The following is a 19,130-nucleotide window of genomic DNA, read 5'->3' as shown; positions in this document are numbered from 1 at the left end:
AAAAATTATTTTCTCTGCTGGCATCCATGAGGGATTTCAGCCTTTTTGTCCTTGCAGGTGCTGTATCTTTTCAGCTCACTCGAGCCCTGTTCTCCATTGTCCTTGGTAGGGCTGAACATGCTGCCAGGCCTGTTTCGCATCTCTCAGAAAAGTCAGTGTATCTGGTCTCAGTCCTGTGTTTTGAGCTTTCCCAATTCTTTTCAATGCAGCTGTGGCTTCCATTTTTCTGATAATTGCTTTTTCGGTGTGAGCAAGCAATTCATGTGTGTTGTTTTGCACCTTCGCTAATGTCTCTGCAGGTGTGTTCAGCCATGTCGCCTTTTCATAATTACTTTGGTGATGTCATCTGGTTATGGCCTGTGGGGCTGCTTAAGTGTGTGGCATCCGTCATCTTGGGTGTATGCTGGGGGGGTTTGAGACCCCGTTGACAGTCCCCCCTCTTGTCCAGCCACCGGACCTGGACCACAATCTCAAAGCCCTTCCCCACTGATGGCTGTCTTGTTTTCATCACCCCCCTCAAGTTGTTTCAGCTCCTTCTGGGTTGGTTTGTGTTCCAAGTCAATTCCTATTCTTCACCCTGCTCAGCTGCTGCACCTTCTTCTTCCTCTGCTGGGGAAGGCTGGTGTGCCCAATGGCATTATGGAACATTTCCAGTGTTGGTACGCAGATATTGTTGTCTCCTCTTCTCAAGCCATGGACCCTTGGAATGCGTCTACAGCCTCTCTTCTATCCACTCTTTACTTAATCTTTATTCTGGCAACATGATTGTGTCATTCTTGATGGCATTCTGAACAGAGGCCTGCCTTGTTTTCTACCTGTGTAAGCAGCTAGAATCTATTGCCACTTCTTGATGTATTAATCCTTTTCTCTCTGCACCATCTCCACTGGAACTGCCAGGAGCACTTGTGCTATGCATGCCTGCAGCCTTCCACCTATTCTTCTCTTGCAAACTCTTGTCCATATAAGGATAGCTGGTGGTTCTTGCAGCATTCAGGCAGTCCTCCCACTTCTGTTCTTGCACACCTGAGGCACTGCAGCTTCCCTTGTGTTGTACTTCCTTTGCTTGGGCCTTTCAGTATGTGTTTTCAAGTCATCTGCGTTTGAACAATCCTCTAACATTGTCCATGTTTTCATGTAATTGTCCTCATGGGGTAATTTTCTCATGTGTCATTCATCGTAGTGTAGACTGCTTCCTCTGGTACCACCATAGAAACCATGTAACATAGAAACCATGTAGTTGCTTGTGGTCTGGGAAGTGGGAGTGTTTGCATGCAAGCCCCTCCCTGAAACCTCCCTCCACACATTGGTCACACGCTGGTTCTATATATCGTTAGTGGTGTGTGCTGCATTGGTCATACAAATACTCATATATATATTTTTATATATTCCGTAAAAAAACTTTGTTAAAGGGACTTTATGGTTAAGTCGCGCTACTAAAAACCTATGAAATTCAGTGAAAAAACGTTGTTAAAGGGACGTTATGGTTCAAAGTAAAACCGAAAACCCCCTGAAATTCGGCAGTTATGGTAAGATAAGCAACCATAACTCGCGCCACCACCGTGCACTGCTAACACTAACACCCAGGACATCAAAGATGACATCACAAATGTCATTGATGACATATAGATACTCCACAGCTTTCTGCATGCACCTTCAACCAATGAATCCACGAGTCTCCCAAAATCCATACAATCTGTGTTTTGAAACACTCAGCCATAGCTATCTGTTCTTCTCTCTGCAAAAACAATATCTGAGAAAACCTCTTCTAGCACAACACACTCACTAAACTTTACTGACCAATCCCTTGCTTCATCCAATCTCATTTCCATACCTCCCCTCCCCAAATTCCCTGGATGTAATACGCGGTGTCCTAGAACTACCGCCATGTCCGCAAACGTATCGTAACATGTACAGCCCTTCTACCATTTCGATTTCACTCTCTGTGCCATTCCCTCATTGGATGTAGCTAAGCAATCACATGACCATCTACCAATCAAATCAAATAACTCTACATGTAACTGCATCATAATAGAGCAGCACTACAAATGTACGGTGTATCTCTCATACCATTGACAACCACGATCTACGAGAAATACTATACAAATCTCCAATATTTCTACTTGCAGCTTGGTCCATATCCATATACATGAACAGAAAGTACAGGTATGCATATTTTCTACGCAGTACATGAACACATTTTCTAACCGACTTTTACCTTCTATAATCTGAAAAATGAATGGACGATCATTGTTTCATTGTCCTAAAATGACCTGTCACTAACAAACCTTTATATCATTTAATTTCTTCATACACACACACACATGCCAATACTATTAACATAACATTTTTGAAATAAAATATGAACACGACATATAATCACACAAAATAACATACACACTCTATGATCAAATCTCAAACAATAATATTTGTACAAACACATAATTGATTTTAATTTTTTTCGTTTATATAAGTACTTACATACATTTATATAGGACAAGCAGACTATGACATTCACTCACTGTTACGTGCAAAAGCAGGCTATGACACATAGCTCTCAACTCACACGCTTTTGGCGGGTGTCCCCTGCCTTGTAAATGAATGACTCACCCACCAAGCCTCCCGCCCATTCATTCCAATGGGCGTCTCACCTGCCAAAAACAAAATCAGGTGATTTCACCCGCCTTTGCGACACACATGGTTGAGAGCTATGATGACAATGACTCACTATTACGTGGAAAAGCTTAGTTACAAGAATAGTGGTATACGTTGGTAGATTATGAATTCCACAAACCATAGTAAAGATATTTTCTTTCCTACACTTAGTCATAATATAGTTTTAATGGTTTTCAGGAAGGCGCTGAGAATTTCAATTTAAAAAAATCTATGTCTAAAATGAAAACAGTGCTATATAGCAACCAAATTACTAATTTCTTTCTTTTACAATTTCAGTGTAGCCCATTCTCCTGAATAGAAGCAGCTGATTTTGATTTACAAAGAACAACTAAGAAAAAAAAAAGTAAGTAGATTGTTACCATAATATTTGATGTATAACTCACACGCACTGTACGGTGCATTCATGGTATCTCTGTGCCTAAAAATAGAGATTCTGCACCATTCTGACCAGAAATCCCCCCGTCTTAAACAGTGATCTCCTGTCAGAATGGCACTCAAATTCCTATTTTTCGGCACACAAATTACCCAACTCAGCCGCTAGAATGTAGATGTTGTAGAACAAACAACTGTTTTAATTGTATAGCTTTACCTATATTATTTATTCTTCTCCACACATCTAAACCCCAGTTTAGTAACACATTAATTGAAGAATACCCATCCCTAGTAGTTCAACTTCCCAATTCACAATCACACACCATTACATACATCTTTATCATCTTACTCAAACAATCATGCACACAACACACATGCATTGCAGAAAACCCCAACCCATACCTTCTGTATTTTTTTCAACAGACGCTAAAGAATGCCCACCAAAAAGCAACTCCGTAGAAAGGGACGCAGAAGTAGAGCAAATGAAAAGAAAAGTCTCCAACATAAACACCCATCTATAGCAGAATTTGTAAAAAAACATTGAAACACAACAGCTAATACAGTCATGTTGTGAAACAGAAGAAGTTTCTAGTGCAAAAACTTTGCCTCCTCTATCACAAAGTAAAACGACCCAAAACACTATCAACAGAAAATCAACTATCACTACACATAAAACGTCTTCTATAAATCTTGATATAGTACAAAGTAAGCATACCAAGAAAAGTATATTAGCCAAAATGTTCCGTCACAAAGTCCTTCAAAATCTGATAAAAACAGGAGAGAAACCAGGTTCAACACTTCAAACCTATCGTAGGAAAGTAATCTTAGAAGCGTTGATAGACAGTGCAATTCTTCTCAAAAGACACTTATTTATTGTTGTGTTAAACAGAATTAAACCACTAATAAAACTAATAACTAAATTTCAAAAAAGACTTCTCAATAAACGAAATATGAACAGAAATAACTTCTTAAATATCTGTGGAGGTGAATGGAGTAACACTACAAGCACAGAACCATACTTTAATGAAGAAGCGTACAAACAAAAGCAAACAAATACAATTGCCATACATAGCAGTGGTCGAGGTTATGAAAAAGTTAATACACCATAATGGAACAAGAAGTACTCCTTACAAAACTATGCCCTGAAAACTTAGATTTACCCCTCCATTCGACTGAATCAGAACATCTAATTTACACATGGCCATGCACGTCAATGTGTAACATTCCCAAAAAAATGTTCAAATCTTTACGCCTATTCCTCAATCAATATGTGAAAAGCAAAGACAAAATCAAAATTAAAATACTGCAAAGTATGGATGCTTGTCCAGTACACAAGCACACAGGACTGCAACGACAGTCATAGGCCTGCATTACAGGACCTACTTGCAAAACAACCTTCCATGATTTCAAAAGGATATCAACCCATCATGCAAGTATAAGAAATCTAGTTTATAAACTGTATTATGCAAAAAGTCCTGCTTTAGCACTAGCCAATTTAAATAACATTCTTCTACATGGTACACCAAAATACCTACTAGAAGAAATCGAGTATATACAGAAAAAATATTTTGGAAATGAAACCCACTTACAAGATGAATTAGCTGTCAACCAACTTCGTAACAAATCTGCACATGGTAACCTTTCACTACACACATACAAAAAAGAAATACTAAAATTTCAAAGCACTTCAGCTGAAGTACCAAACCACGTGTGTGTATGTTGCCGCAGAACGTTTTATAAAAGTAACACAAAAACTATAGACCTTTCATACAAAATAGAAGACAATGAAGATTCTAAATGGTTTGAATTAGCTCTCTACCTTATAGCAGAAAAAAAATACGAAATAACTGACCCCATAATACTTTGCAGTTACTGCACTACCACACTTGACAACAACCAAACTCCTTCACGTGCTATCTCAAATAACTTGGAATTACATCCACTACCAAAACTCCTTCAACAACTTAATTTATATGAGAGCATCATAATTCAAACAGTCCATCCATTTCAAGCAATAATACGCCTTCAACCAAAAACTGCAAAATGACTTCCCTCTGAATTAGTGAACTGTATTCGTGGAAAAGTAGTGTATTTACCATTAGATCTAAAAGAAAATGTGCACACTCTAGGAGTGCAACGTCCAATGCAACAATCTTTAATTATCTTGGTAAATGGAGTACCTACAAAAGACAAATAAATTTGGCAACAACTGGTAGATTTACATAAAGTTAGAGAAGCCCTGCAATATCTCAAAGAGAATAATGATTATTACAAAGAAATTAATATCGAAGAAAACTTGAAAGATACAACTGAAATAATTCAAGAGACACAAGAAACTGGTCAATTTGAGCTCCTAGATCCTGCTACAATAGCAAACACTTTAGACCATTATAAAATTCACCCATTGCACTCTAATGACACCATAGAAGATGCACTGGAAACGTACCAAATGCGTGAAACAAAAGGATCACCAATCAGCATATGGAAAAAAAGTATAGAAGCACGTGCTTTTCCTCTACTCTTTCCTACTGGCAAAAGAGGAAGATACAATGATAGACCTGTTCAAATATCAGCATCAGAATATCGCTTATTACAAATGTATTCTGAAGATCCCAGATTTCGACAAAATGTGGAATACATATTCCATCTACTCTTTGAAAGTGAACTGGCAACTTTATGTTACAGAGTTGCACACATATTAAAATCAGGATCACACTTTCAAAATATGACAGCCATACAATTATTACAAAAAGTTCAACAAAAAGATGAGGTTTTACAGGCAAATCTTACAAATCTATTAGCAAATATGCGAGGTACTAAAGAGTACTGGTTTCGACGCCATGGAGATGTACGTTGTATGATCAGAAACCTTGGCCCACCCACTTGGTTTGTTACATTAAGTTGCGCAGAATATGCATGGGAAGATTTACATGCTTTCCTACGCATATCAAACGAAAACAAAACAAACATAGATATACTAACACCTGGAGAACTTTGTTCTCAGGGTCCTGTTAATGTTTCTAGATATTTTCACCATGGCTTCATTGCTATGCTACATTTTATTTGTAATAAAACTGTTCCTCCCCTTGGAGAAGTGCAACACTTCTTTTGGAGAAAAGAATACCAAGCCAGAGGAGCGCCACATGTCCATATGCTTTTATGGATTAAAGATGCTCCTAAATTTGGTCAAGATAGTGATGCCACTGTTTTACAGTTTATTGAAAAATATGTCACTTGTGAAATTCCGTCAGAATCCACAAATAGTGATCTTCATGCAAAAATCTTACAATTCCAAAGACACAAATCTGGCAAATATTGTCGTCGCAAATACAAAAACAAAGGGAAATACTACACCAAATGCCGATTTGGTTTCCCTAGACCAGTTACAAATACAGGTCAAGTGAACAACCTCATGTCTTCACTTAGACATAGTGTTAAAGGTAAGTCACCTAAAAATACATATTGCATAAAAAGAAAAGAAGAAGAAAAATATATCAATGATTACAATGCAATCATTGCCCACTTGTGGAATGCAAACATAGATGTGGAGTACATTGCAGACAATTCTACTGCAGTTGCACAATATGTCACAACATACTTAACCAAATCAGAAAAGACAGAGCTCCAAGACCTCTGGAATGACCTGTCATCAGATAAAACAGTGTCTCAGAAATTATACAGCTTGGGCATAAAAATGCTGTCCCATAGAGAATGTGGATCCTATGAAGCAGCTGATCGATTAACTGGTACTGCATTGTATGGTAAATCTGCAAATATAGTATGGCTAAGTCTTGGTCCAGCTAAATCTAGAAAAAGAGTTCTAAAATCATACGAAGATATAGAAACAATAGCCAAACATGATCCCAACAGCCAAGACATTTTAAAAAACAATTTATTGGACACATATTACCCAAACAGGAGTACCACTTTGGAAACCATGTGTCTATACCACATAGCCCAAAACTACACATACAAAAATAATATAAAACCTAATGAGCAAAACCGTAAATACAAAGTGACAAACTGTGATGGCAGCTTAGTAAAACTCACCAAACCAAATTTAATTAATCATATCAAATTGTCATTAAAGACTCCTCAACATAAAGAAATATATTACATGTCCCTGCTACAACTCTTCAAACCATGGAGAAAAGAAGAAGAAATACTAGATGACTCATATGAAGACGCTTTCAAAGCCAATGAAAGCAGTATAACTGATGTAAACTTTGCACAGTACAAAACAATGTTGCACAATGAACAGCAACACGAAGAACTCCAGGCCCAACTAGATAAGGACATTCCTGACAGTGGTCAACCTTCTGTCACAGGAAGCCAAGAACACTGGGAGAACCACTAATAACAAATGGGGCAGAATTAGCTATGATAGAAGTAGAAAACACCATGTGTCACTATGAAGATAAAGAAGACTTAACTACACTACAATCAAAACTAAACAAAGAGCAACGTAGCATTTTTCAAGAAATAACAAAAGAAATTGCACATGGTGTGCAACATGAAAACAAAGGATGCACCTGCCAAAATTACAAACTTATACTAGGTTGTATGTCAGTGGTGAAGCTGGTTCTGGCAAAACATACCTAATCAAAATCATCAGTAAGTTCCTTCAACAATTGACAAACAACAAACTGTCAGCTGTTCTCACTGCCCCCACAGGTTTAGCTGCCTACAACATAGGTGGTGTCACTTTACACCGATTACTACTCCTGCCAGTAGAACACCAAAACAAGTCAGATTAATACAAACTTTCTGCAGAAGCTGCAATGGAAGTACGCAGAGTATTGAAACAAATGAAAATGCTACTAATAGATGAAGTGAGCATGGTGTCCAACCTAATGTTGGCTTTGATTCACCTCAGATTACAAGACGTACTCAAAACAAACTATGAAGAGCTCTGCAGGAAAACACATCATTGTTTTCGGAGATCTTCTTCAATTGACACCTGTAAAAGGTGAGCCTATTTTTAAAACATTAGGACACAAACTCTGCCATAAAACTGTTGGCAGCATTGGAAATGTCAAGCTTTGGCAACATTTCCAATACAGAGAATTAACAGAAAACATGTGCCAATCTGCAGATCTCACTTATGCCAACATCTTAAAAAGTATCAGAGTTGGTATACTTTCTAGAGAAGCAGAAGCAATATTGAAAACCTGGCACATTCATGCACTTTATGGTGATAATGCATGTGCTACAGATGTTATGGAACAATTAGCCCACAAAAATGTCAATTGTATGGCCTTAATGCCAACTCTTGCAAGCTGTTTCAAATTCAATGAAATAATGTTAAGCAAAGAAATGCAACCAATTATGGAAATTAGCGCCACAGACAAACTAGATGTACATGGAATGACACTACCCATGTGTGACCAAGCCACAGCAAGACTAAATAGTTTAGAAAAATCAATCTCAAACACAGAAGGCTTGGAAAAGATATTAAAATTATCCTTAAATTGCAGAGTAATGCTTAAACGTAACCTTGACGTGGACCAAGGACTACTTAATGGAGTACTGGATACAGTTGTTGGCTTTCAAACATACCCACTTGACAACAAAATTCAGTTTGTCAATATTCTCTTTGACAACCTTTCAGAAGTAAAAAGAATAGGACGCTCAACAGCTCGTTTCCTTCTCTTCAAAGACATGTATGTACGCAGAGAACAATTTTCTCTAACTCTTGCATACGCAGTCACCATTCATAAATCAAAAGGTCTTACTCTAGACAAAACAATGATAGACATTGGTAACACAGTCTTTAACCCTTTAAGTGCCATGGGTATTTCTCCCCAGTGCCAGGGCCTTTTTTGGTGATTTTGGTATGTGGCCATTCAATGGCTTGTAACTTTTTTGTTACATGAGATATCTCGGCCAAATTTGGCTCCTTTTTTTCCCACATGTAGGCGGTCGTAACGCCACCCAGGAATCCCAGGTTGCTGTAGGGGGATGAGAGAAAATATGGAAAAAGTGTGAAAAGTTTGTGTTTTTTCAAAAAATGCCAATAAAATGATGTACAAAGAAGCCTGTGTTTTTTTCCTTGTAAGAGCTAGGAACAAATGGTTTGCTGTGCTGAGTTCCCCAATGTCGTGGCTTTCAGGAACAGGTTGAGTGGAAATGGAAAAAAATTATTTTGATGTGGTTATCAACCGTTTTGTGAGAAGTAGGCGATTTTTGCCATTTTTGCCAATTGGACATGCATGGACGGAATGGAAGAAAAGGGCAGGAAAGCCAAATTGGAGGACAGAAAGGCATATATTTCTGAAAAGTAGACAAAATGCCAAGTTTAGGAAGGGGTGATTTGCATAGGTCAGGCAACAACTAGGTAGGGGAAACTGCCATCGAATGGGGGAAATGCGGGAAAATGACTGAAAAAAAAGGTATGTGTTGACATGGTTGGCTTGGTACGGCAATGGCTTCTATGAATTTTGAGAAAAACAATGCTCCGCTACATTACCCCAACTCTTGCAGTTAGGAGAGCATACCATTTTTGTAGTGTTTTTACAAAACAAGCAATACCACAAGCCAAACACTGAGCCATGGTACACAGGAGTTTTACGCTCACGGCCTGACCAGATGCACTTAGCATGTGTAAATTGGGAAAACCAATGTGGTGAGGAACGGCAGCCATACATTTTTTGAAAGAGCACAGGCAGACCTTTTCAAGGGTAGGTGACTTGTGCAGGTTACAAAAGTGTATGGTGGCTAAAGCAGCGACTAAATGTAGGTCACATTTGGGAAAAGAAAGGGTTGTGAGACAAAGGGCACTAGCAAATGGGTCAAAACGTTATGAAAACCACACAAACACAACACATGGCCTACCGTCCCACGTTCCCACAGGTGTCCCGATGAAAACGGCACCCCAAATGTGTGGGTGCACCTACCTGGCCGCCAAGGGGAAAGCCTAAAACACAAGTAGCCCCAAGTCTGTTTTCAGAGCGAAATCTCAGACATTCTGCCGACAGGCACAACGTACAGATATGGGCCTCGGGTGTCCAAGCCACTGAGGAAAACAGGGAACCCCATGCATTTCCGAAAAGAGGACACCCGTGGGAATCCGCAGAGGTATGATTTGCACACATCGCCCTAGAATTTTTTACCCAGACAGCCCTGCAAAGTCCGAAATGTCGGGAAAAAAACACTTTTTCTGCACATTTTGCTCGACGCACCCATCAAAACACGCCCCCAACAACACATGGCCTACTGTCACGCGTTCCCACAGGTGTCCCAATGAAAACGGTACCTCACATGTGTGGGTGCACCTACCTGGCCGCCAAGGGGAAAGCCTAAAACACAAGTAACCCCAAGTCTGTTTTCAGAGCAAAATCTCAGACATTCTGCCGACCGGCACAACGTACAGATATGGGCCTCGGGTGTCCAAGCCACCGAGGAAAACAGGGAACCACATGCATTTCTGAAAAGAGGACACCCGTGGGAATCCGCAGAGGTATTATTTGCGCACATCGCCCCAGAATTTTTTACCCAGACAGCCCCGCAAAGTCCGAAATGTCTGGAAAAAACACTTTTTCTGCACATTTTGCTCAACGCACCCATCAAAGCACGCCCCCAACAACACATGGCCTACCGTCACGCGTTCCCACAGGTGTCCCGATGAAAACGGTACCTCACATGTGTGGGTGCACCTACCTGGCCGCCAAGGGGAAAGCCTAAAACACAAGTAACCCCAAGTCTGTTTTCAGAGCAAAATCTCAGACATTCTGCCGACCGGCACAACGTACAGATATGGGCCTCGGGTGTCCAAGCCACCGAGGAAAACAGGGAACCCCATGCATTTCCGAAAAGAGGACAGCCATGGGAATCCGCAGAGGTATGATTTGCGGACATCGCCCCATAATTTTTTACCCAGACACCCCTGCAAAGTCCAAAATTTGGGGAAAAAAACACATTTTCCGCACATTTCGCTTGACGCACCCATCGAAACACGCCCCCAACAACACATGGCCTACCGTCACGCGTTCCCACAGGTGTCCCGATGAAAACGGTACCTCACAAGTGTGGGTGAACCTACCTGGCCGCCAAGGGGAAAGCCTAAAACACAAGTAACCCCAAGTCTGTTTTCAGAGGGAAATCTCAGACATTCTGCCGACCGGCACAACGTACAGATATGGGCCTCGGGTGTCCAAGCCACCAAGGAAAACGGGGAACCCCATGCATTTTCAAAAAGAGGACATCTGTGGGAATCCCCAGAGGTATGATTTGCGCACATCGCCCCAGAATTTTTTACCCAGACACCCCTGCAAAGTCCGAAATTCGGGGGAAAAAACGCATTTTCCGAAAACTTCGCTTGACACACCCATCGAAACACACCCCCAACAACACATGGCCTACCGTCATGCGTTCCCACGGGTGTCCTGATGAAAACGGTACCTCACATGTGTGGGTGCACCTACCTAGCTGCCAAGGGGAAAGCCTAAAACACAAGTAACCACAAGTCTGTTTTCAGAGGGAAATCTCAGACATTCTGCCGACCGGCACAACGTACAGATATGGGCCTCGGGTGTCCAAGCCACTAAGGAAAACAGGGAACCCCATGCATTTCCGAAAAGAGGACACGCGTGGGAATCCGCAGAGGTATGATTTGCGCACATCGCCGCAGAATTTTTTACCCAGACAGCCCCGCAAAGTCTGAAATGTCGGGAAAAAAACACTTTTTCTGCACATTTTGCTCGACGCACCCATCAAAACACGCCCCCAACAACACATGGCCTACCGTCTCGCGTTCCCACAGGTGTCCCAATGAAAACGGTACCTCACATGTGTGGGTGCACCTACCTGGCCGCCAAGGGGAAAGCCTAAAACACAAGTAACCCCAACTCTGTTTTCAGAGCGAAATCTCAGACATTCTGCCGACCGGCACAACATACAGATATGGGCCTCGGGTGTCCAAGCCACCGAGGAAAACAGGGAACCCCATGCATTTCCGAAAAGAGGACACCCGTGGGAATCCGCAGAGGTATTATTTGCGCACATCGCCCCAGAATTTTTTTAGACAGCCCCGCAAAGTCTGAAATGTCGGGAAAAAAACACTTTTTCTGCACATTTCGCTCGACGCACCCATCGAAACACTCCCCCAATAACACATGGCCTACCGTCACACATTCCCACAGGTGTCCTGATGAAAACGGTACCTCACATGTGTGGGTGCACCTACCTGGCTGCCAAGGGGAAAGCCTAAAACACAAGTAACCCCAAGTCTGTTTTCAGAGGGAAATCTCAGACATTCTGCCGACCGGCACAACGTACAGATATGGGCCTCGGGTGTCCAAGCCACCGAGGAAAACAGGGAACCCCATGCATTTCCGAAAAGAGGACACCCGTGGGAATCCGCAGAGGTATGATTTGCGCACATCGGCCCAGATTTTATTACCCCGACACCCCTGCAAAGTCCGAAATTTGGGGGAAAAAACGCATTTTCCGCACATTTCGCTTGACGCATCCATCGAAACACGCCCCCAACAACACATGGCCTACTGTCACACGTTCCCACAGGTGTCCTGATGAAAACGGTACCTCACATGTGTGGGTGCACCTACCTGGCCGCCAAGGGGAAAGCCTTAAACACAAGTAACCCCAAGTCTGTTTTCAGAGGGAAATCTCAAACATTCTGCCGACCGGCACAACGTACAGATATGGGCCTCGGGAGTCCAAGCCACCAAGGAAAACGGGGAACCCCATGCATTTTCGAAAAGAGGACACCCGTGGGAATCCACAGAGGTATGATGTGCACACATCGCCCCAGAATTTTTTACCCAGACAACCCCGCAAAGTCCAAAATTTGGGGAAAAAAACGCATTTTCCGCACATTTCGCTTGACGCACCCATCGAAACACGCCCCCAACAACACATGGCCTACTGTCACGCGTTCCCACAGGTGCCCTGATGAAAACGGTACCTCACATGTGTGGGTGCACCTACCTGGCCGCCAAGGGGAAAGCCTAAAACACAAGTAACCTCAAGTCTGTTTTCAGAGGGAAATCTCAAACATTCTGCCGACCGGCACAATGTACAGATATGGGCCTCGGGTGTCCAAGCCACCGCGGAAAACAGGGAACCCCATGCATTTCCGAAAAGAGGACACCCGTGGGAATCTGCAGATGTATGATTTGCGCACATCGGCCCAGATTTTATTACCCAGACAGCCCTGCAAAGTCCGACATTTGGGGAAAAAAACGCATTTTCCGCACATTACGCTTGACATACCCATCGAAACACGCCCCCAACAACACATGGCCTACCGTCACGCGTTCCCACAGGTGTCCCGATGAAAACGGTACCTCACATGTGTGGGTGCACCTACCTGGCCGCCAAGGTGAAAGCCTAAAACACAAGTAACCCCAAGTCTGTTTTCAGAGGGAAATCTCAGACATTCTGCCGACCGGCACAAGGTACAGATATGGGCCTCGGGTGTCCAAGCCACCAAGGAAAACGGGAACCCCATGCATTTTCGAAAAGAGGACACCCGTGGGAATCCCCAGAGGTATGATTTGCGCACATCGCCCCAGAATTTTTTACCCAGACACCCCTGCAAAGTCCGAAATTTGGGTAAAAAAAACGCATTTTCCGCACATTTCGCTTGACGCACCCATCGAAACACGCCCCCAACAACATATGGCCTACCGTCACGCGTTCCCATAGATGTCCCGATGAAAACGGTACCTCACATGTGTGGGTGCACCTACCTGGCCGCCAAGGTGAAAGCCTAAAACACAAGTAACCCCAAGTCTGTTTTCAGAGGGAAATCTCAGACATTCTGCCGACCGGCACAATGTACAGATATGGGCCTCGGGTGTCCAAGCCACCAAGGAAAACGGGGAACCCCATGCATTTTCGAAAAGAGGACATCTGTGGGAATCCCCAGAGGTATGATTTGCGCACATCGCCCCAGAATTTTTTACCCAGACACCCCTGCAAAGTCCGAAATTCGGGGGAAAAAACGCATTTTCCGAAAACTTCGCTTGACACACCCATCGAAACACACCCCCAACAACACATGGCCTACCGTCATGCGTTCCCACGGGTGTCCTGATGAAAACGGTACCTCACATGTGTGGGTGCACCTACCTAGCTGCCAAGGGGAAAGCCTAAAACACAAGTAACCACAAGTCTGTTTTCAGAGGGAAATCTCAGACATTCTGCTGACCGGCACAACGTACAGATATGGGCCTCGGGTGTCCAAGCCACTAAGGAAAACAGGGAACCCCATGCATTTCCGAAAAGAGGACACGCGTGGGAATCCGCAGAGGTATGATTTGCGCACATCGCCGCAGAATTTTTTACCCAGACAGCCCCGCAAAGTCTGAAATGTCGGGAAAAAAACACTTTTTCTGCACATTTTGCTCGACGCACCCATCAAAACACGCCCCCAACAACACATGGCCTACCGTCTCGCGTTCCCACAGGTGTCCCAATGAAAACGGTACCTCACATGTGTGGGTGCACCTACCTGGCCGCCAAGGGGAAAGCCTAAAACACAAGTAACCCCAACTCTGTTTTCAGAGCGAAATCTCAGACATTCTGCCGACCGGCACAACGTACAGATATGGGCCTCGGGTGTCCAAGCCACCGAGGAAAACAGGGAACCCCATGCATTTCCGAAAAGAGGACACCCGTGGGAATCCGCAGAGGTATTATTTGCGCACATCGCCCCAGAATTTTTTTAGACAGCCCCGCAAAGTCTGAAATGTCGGGAAAAAAACACTTTTTCTGCACATTTCGCTCGACGCACCCATCGAAACACTCCCCCAATAACACATGGCCTACCGTCACACATTCCCACAGGTGTCCTGATGAAAACGGTACCTCACATGTGTGGGTGCACCTACCTGGCCGCCAAGGGGAAAGCCTAAAACACAAGTAACCCCAAGTCTGTTTTCAGAGGGAAATCTCAGACATTCTGCCGACTGGCACAACGTACAGATATGGGCCTCGGGTGTCCAAGCCACCGAGGAAAACAGGGAACCCCATGCATTTCCGAAAAGAGGACACCCGTGGGAATCCGCAGAGGTATGATTTGCGCACATCGGCCCAGATTTTATTACCCCGACACCCCTGCAAAGTCCGAAATTTGGGGGAAAAAACGCATTTTCCGCACATTTCGCTTGACGCATCCATCGAAACACGCCCCCAACAACACATGGCCTACTGTCACACGTTCCCACAGGTGTCCTGATGAAAACGGTACCTCACATGTGTGGGTGCACCTACCTGGCCGCCAAGGGGAAAGCCTTAAACACAAGTAACCCCAAGTCTGTTTTCAGAGGGAAATCTCAAACATTCTGCCGACCGGCACAACGTACAGATATGGGCCTCGGGAGTCCAAGCCACCAAGGAAAACGGGGAACCCCATGCATTTTCGAAAAGAGGACACCCGTGGGAATCCACAGAGGTATGATGTGCACACATCGCCCCAGAATTTTTTACCCAGACAACCCCGCAAAGTCCAAAATTTGGGGAAAAAAACGCATTTTCCGCACATTTCGCTTGACGCACCCATCGAAACACGCCCCCAACAACACATGGCCTACTGTCACGCGTTCCCACAGGTGCCCTGATGAAAACGGTACCTCACATGTGTGGGTGCACCTACCTGGCCGCCAAGGGGAAAGCCTAAAACACAAGTAACCTCAAGTCTGTTTTCAGAGGGAAATCTCAGACATTCTGCCGACCGGCACAATGTACAGATATGGGCCTCGGGTGTCCAAGCCACCGCGGAAAACAGGGAACCCCATGCATTTCCGAAAAGAGGACACCCGTGGGAATCTGCAGATGTATGATTTGCGCACATCGGCCCAGATTTTATTACCCAGACAGCCCTGCAAAGTCCGAAATTTGGGGAAAAAAACGCATTTTCCGCACATTACGCTTGACACACCCATCGAAACACGCCCCCAACAACACATGGCCTACCGTCACGCGTTCCCACAGGTGTCCCGATGAAAACGGTACCTCACATGTGTGGGTGCACCTACCTGGCCGCCAAGGTGAAAGCCTAAAACACAAGTAACCCCAAGTCTGTTTTCAGAGGGAAATCTCAGACATTCTGCCGACCGGCACAACGTACAGATATGGGCCTCGGGTGTCCAAGCCACCAAGGAAAACGGGAACCCCATGCATTTTCGAAAAGAGGACACCCGTGGGAATCCCCAGAGGTATGATTTGCGCACATCGCCCCAGAATTTTTTACCCAGACACCCCTGCAAAGTCCGAAATTTGGGTAAAAAAAACGCATTTTCCGCAAATTTCGCTTGACGCACCCATCGAAACACGCCCCCAACAACATATGGCCTACCGTCACGCGTTCCCATAGATGTCCCGATGAAAACGGTACCTCACATGTGTGGGTGCACCTACCTGGCCGCCAAGGGGAAAGCCTAAAACAAAAGTAACCCCAAGTCTGTTTTCAGAACGAAATCTCAGACATTCTGCCGACCGGCACAACGTACAGATATGGGCCTTGGGTGTCCAAGCCACCAAGGAAAACAGGGAACCTCATGCATTTCCGAAAAGAGGACACCCGTGGGAATCCGCAGAGGTATGATTTGCGCATATCGGCCCAGATTTTATTACCCAGACACCCCTGCAAAGTCTGAAATTTGGGGAAAAAATGCATTTTCCGCACATTTCGCTTGACGCACCCATGGAAACACGCCCCCAACAACATATGGCCTACCGTCACGTGTTCCCACAGGTGTCCCGATGAAAACGGTACCTCACATGTGTGGGTGCACCTACCTGGCCGCCAAGGGGAAAGCCTAAAACACAAGTAACCCCAAGGCTGTTTTCAGAGGGAAATCTCAGACATTCTGCCGACTGGCACAACGTACAGATATGGGCCTCGGGTGTCCAAGCCACCGAGGAAAACAGGGAACCCCATGCATTTCCGAAAAGAGGACACCCGTGGGAATCCGCAGAGGTATGATTTGCGCACATCGCCCCAGAATTTATTACCCAGACAGCCCTGCAAAGTCCGAAATGTGGGGAAAAAAATGCTTTTTCCGCACATTTCGCTCGACGCACCCATCAAAACACGCCCCCAACAACACATGGCCTACCGTCACGCGTTCCCAAAGGTGTCCCGATGAAAACGGTACCTCACATGTGTGGGTGCATCTACCTGGCCGCCAAGGGGAAAGCCTAAAACACAAGTAACCCCAAGTCTGTTTTCAGAGTGAAATCTCAGACATTCTGCCGACCGGCACAACGTACAGATATGGGCCTCGGGTGTCCAAGCCACCAAGGAAAACAGGGAACCCCATGCATTTCCGAAAAGAGGACACCCGTGGGAATCCGCAGAGGTATTATTTGCGCACATCGCCCCAGAATGTTTTACCCAGACAGCCCCGCAAAGTCCGAAATTTGGGGAAAAAAACGCATTTTCCACACATTTTGCTTGACGCTCCAATCGAAACACGCCCCCAACAACACATGGCCTACCGTCACACGTTCCCACAGGTGTCCTGATCAAAACGGTACCTCACATGTGTGGGTGCACCTACCTGGCCGCCAAGGGGAAAGCCTAAAACACAAGTAACCCCAAGTCTGTTTTCAGAGGGAAATCTCAGACATTCTGCCGACCGGCACAACGTACAGATATGGGCCTCGGGTGTCCAAGCCACCGAGGAAAACAGGGAACCCCATGCATTTCCGAAAAGAGGACACCCGTGGGAATCCACAGAGGTATGATTTGCGCACATCGGCCCAGATTTTATTACCCAGACACCCCTGCAAAGTCCGAAATTTGGTGAAAAAAACGCATTTTCCGCACATTTCGCTTGACGCTCCAATCGAAACACGCCCCCAACAACACATGGCCTACCGTCACGCGTTCCCACAGGTGTCCCGATGAAAACGGTACCTCACATGTGTGGGTGCACCTACCTGGCCGCCAAGGTGAAAGCCTAAAACACAAGTAACCCCAAGTCTGTTTTCAGAGGGAAATCTCAGACATTCTGCCGACCGGCACAAGGTACAGATATGGGCCTCGGGTGTCCAAGCCACCAAGGAAAACGGGAACCCCATGCATTTTCGAAAAGAGGACACCCGTGGGAATCCCCAGAGGTATGATTTGCGCACATCGCCCCAGAATTTTTTACCCAGACACCCCTGCAAAGTCCGAAATTTGGGTAAAAAAAACGCATTTTCCGCACATTTCGCTTGACGCACCCATCGAAACACGCCCCCAACAACATATGGCCTACCGTCACGCGTTCCCATAGATGTCCCGATGAAAACGGTACCTCACATGTGTGGGTGCACCTACCTGGCCGCCAAGGTGAAAGCCTAAAACACAAGTAACCCCAAGTCTGTTTTCAGAGGGAAATCTCAGACATTCTGCCGACCGGCACAATGTACAGATATGGGCCTCGGGTGTCCAAGCCACCAAGGAAAACGGGGAACCCCATGCATTTTCGAAAAGAGGACATCTGTGGGAATCCCCAGAGGTATGATTTGCGCACATCGCCCCAGAATTTTTTACCCAGACACCCCTGCAAAGTCCGAAATTCGGGGGAAAAAACGCATTTTCCGAAAACTTCGCTTGACACACCCATCGAAACACACCCCCAACAACACATGGCCTACCGTCATGCGTTCCCACGGGTGTCCTGATGAAAACGGTACCTCACATGTGTGGGTGCACCTACCTAGCTGCCAAGGGGAAAGCCTAAAACACAAGTAACCACAAGTCTGTTTTCAGAGGGAAATCTCAGACATTCTCCTGACCGGCACAACGTACAGATATGGGCCTCGGGTGTCCAAGCCACTAAGGAAAACAGGGAACCCCATGCATTTCCGAAAAGAGGACACGCGTGGGAATCCGCAGAGGTATGATTTGCGCACATCGCCGCAGAATTTTTTACCCAGACAGCCCCGCAAAGTCTGAAATGTCGGGAAAAAAACACTTTTTCTGCACATTTTGCTCGACGCACCCATCAAAACACGCCCCCAACAACACATGGCCTACCGTCTCGCGTTCCCACAGGTGTCCCAATGAAAACGGTACCTCACATGTGTGGGTGCACCTACCTGGCCGCCAAGGGGAAAGCCTAAAACAC

Source organism: Ambystoma mexicanum, chromosome 3p (genome assembly GCF_040938575.1).
Source record: "Ambystoma mexicanum isolate Mex_15411 chromosome 3p, UKY_AmexF1_1, whole genome shotgun sequence".
NCBI lineage: Eukaryota > Metazoa > Chordata > Amphibia > Caudata > Ambystomatidae > Ambystoma > Ambystoma mexicanum.
The sequence above is the reverse complement of the archived record's forward strand: the minus strand, read 5'-3'. Positions refer to the sequence as shown.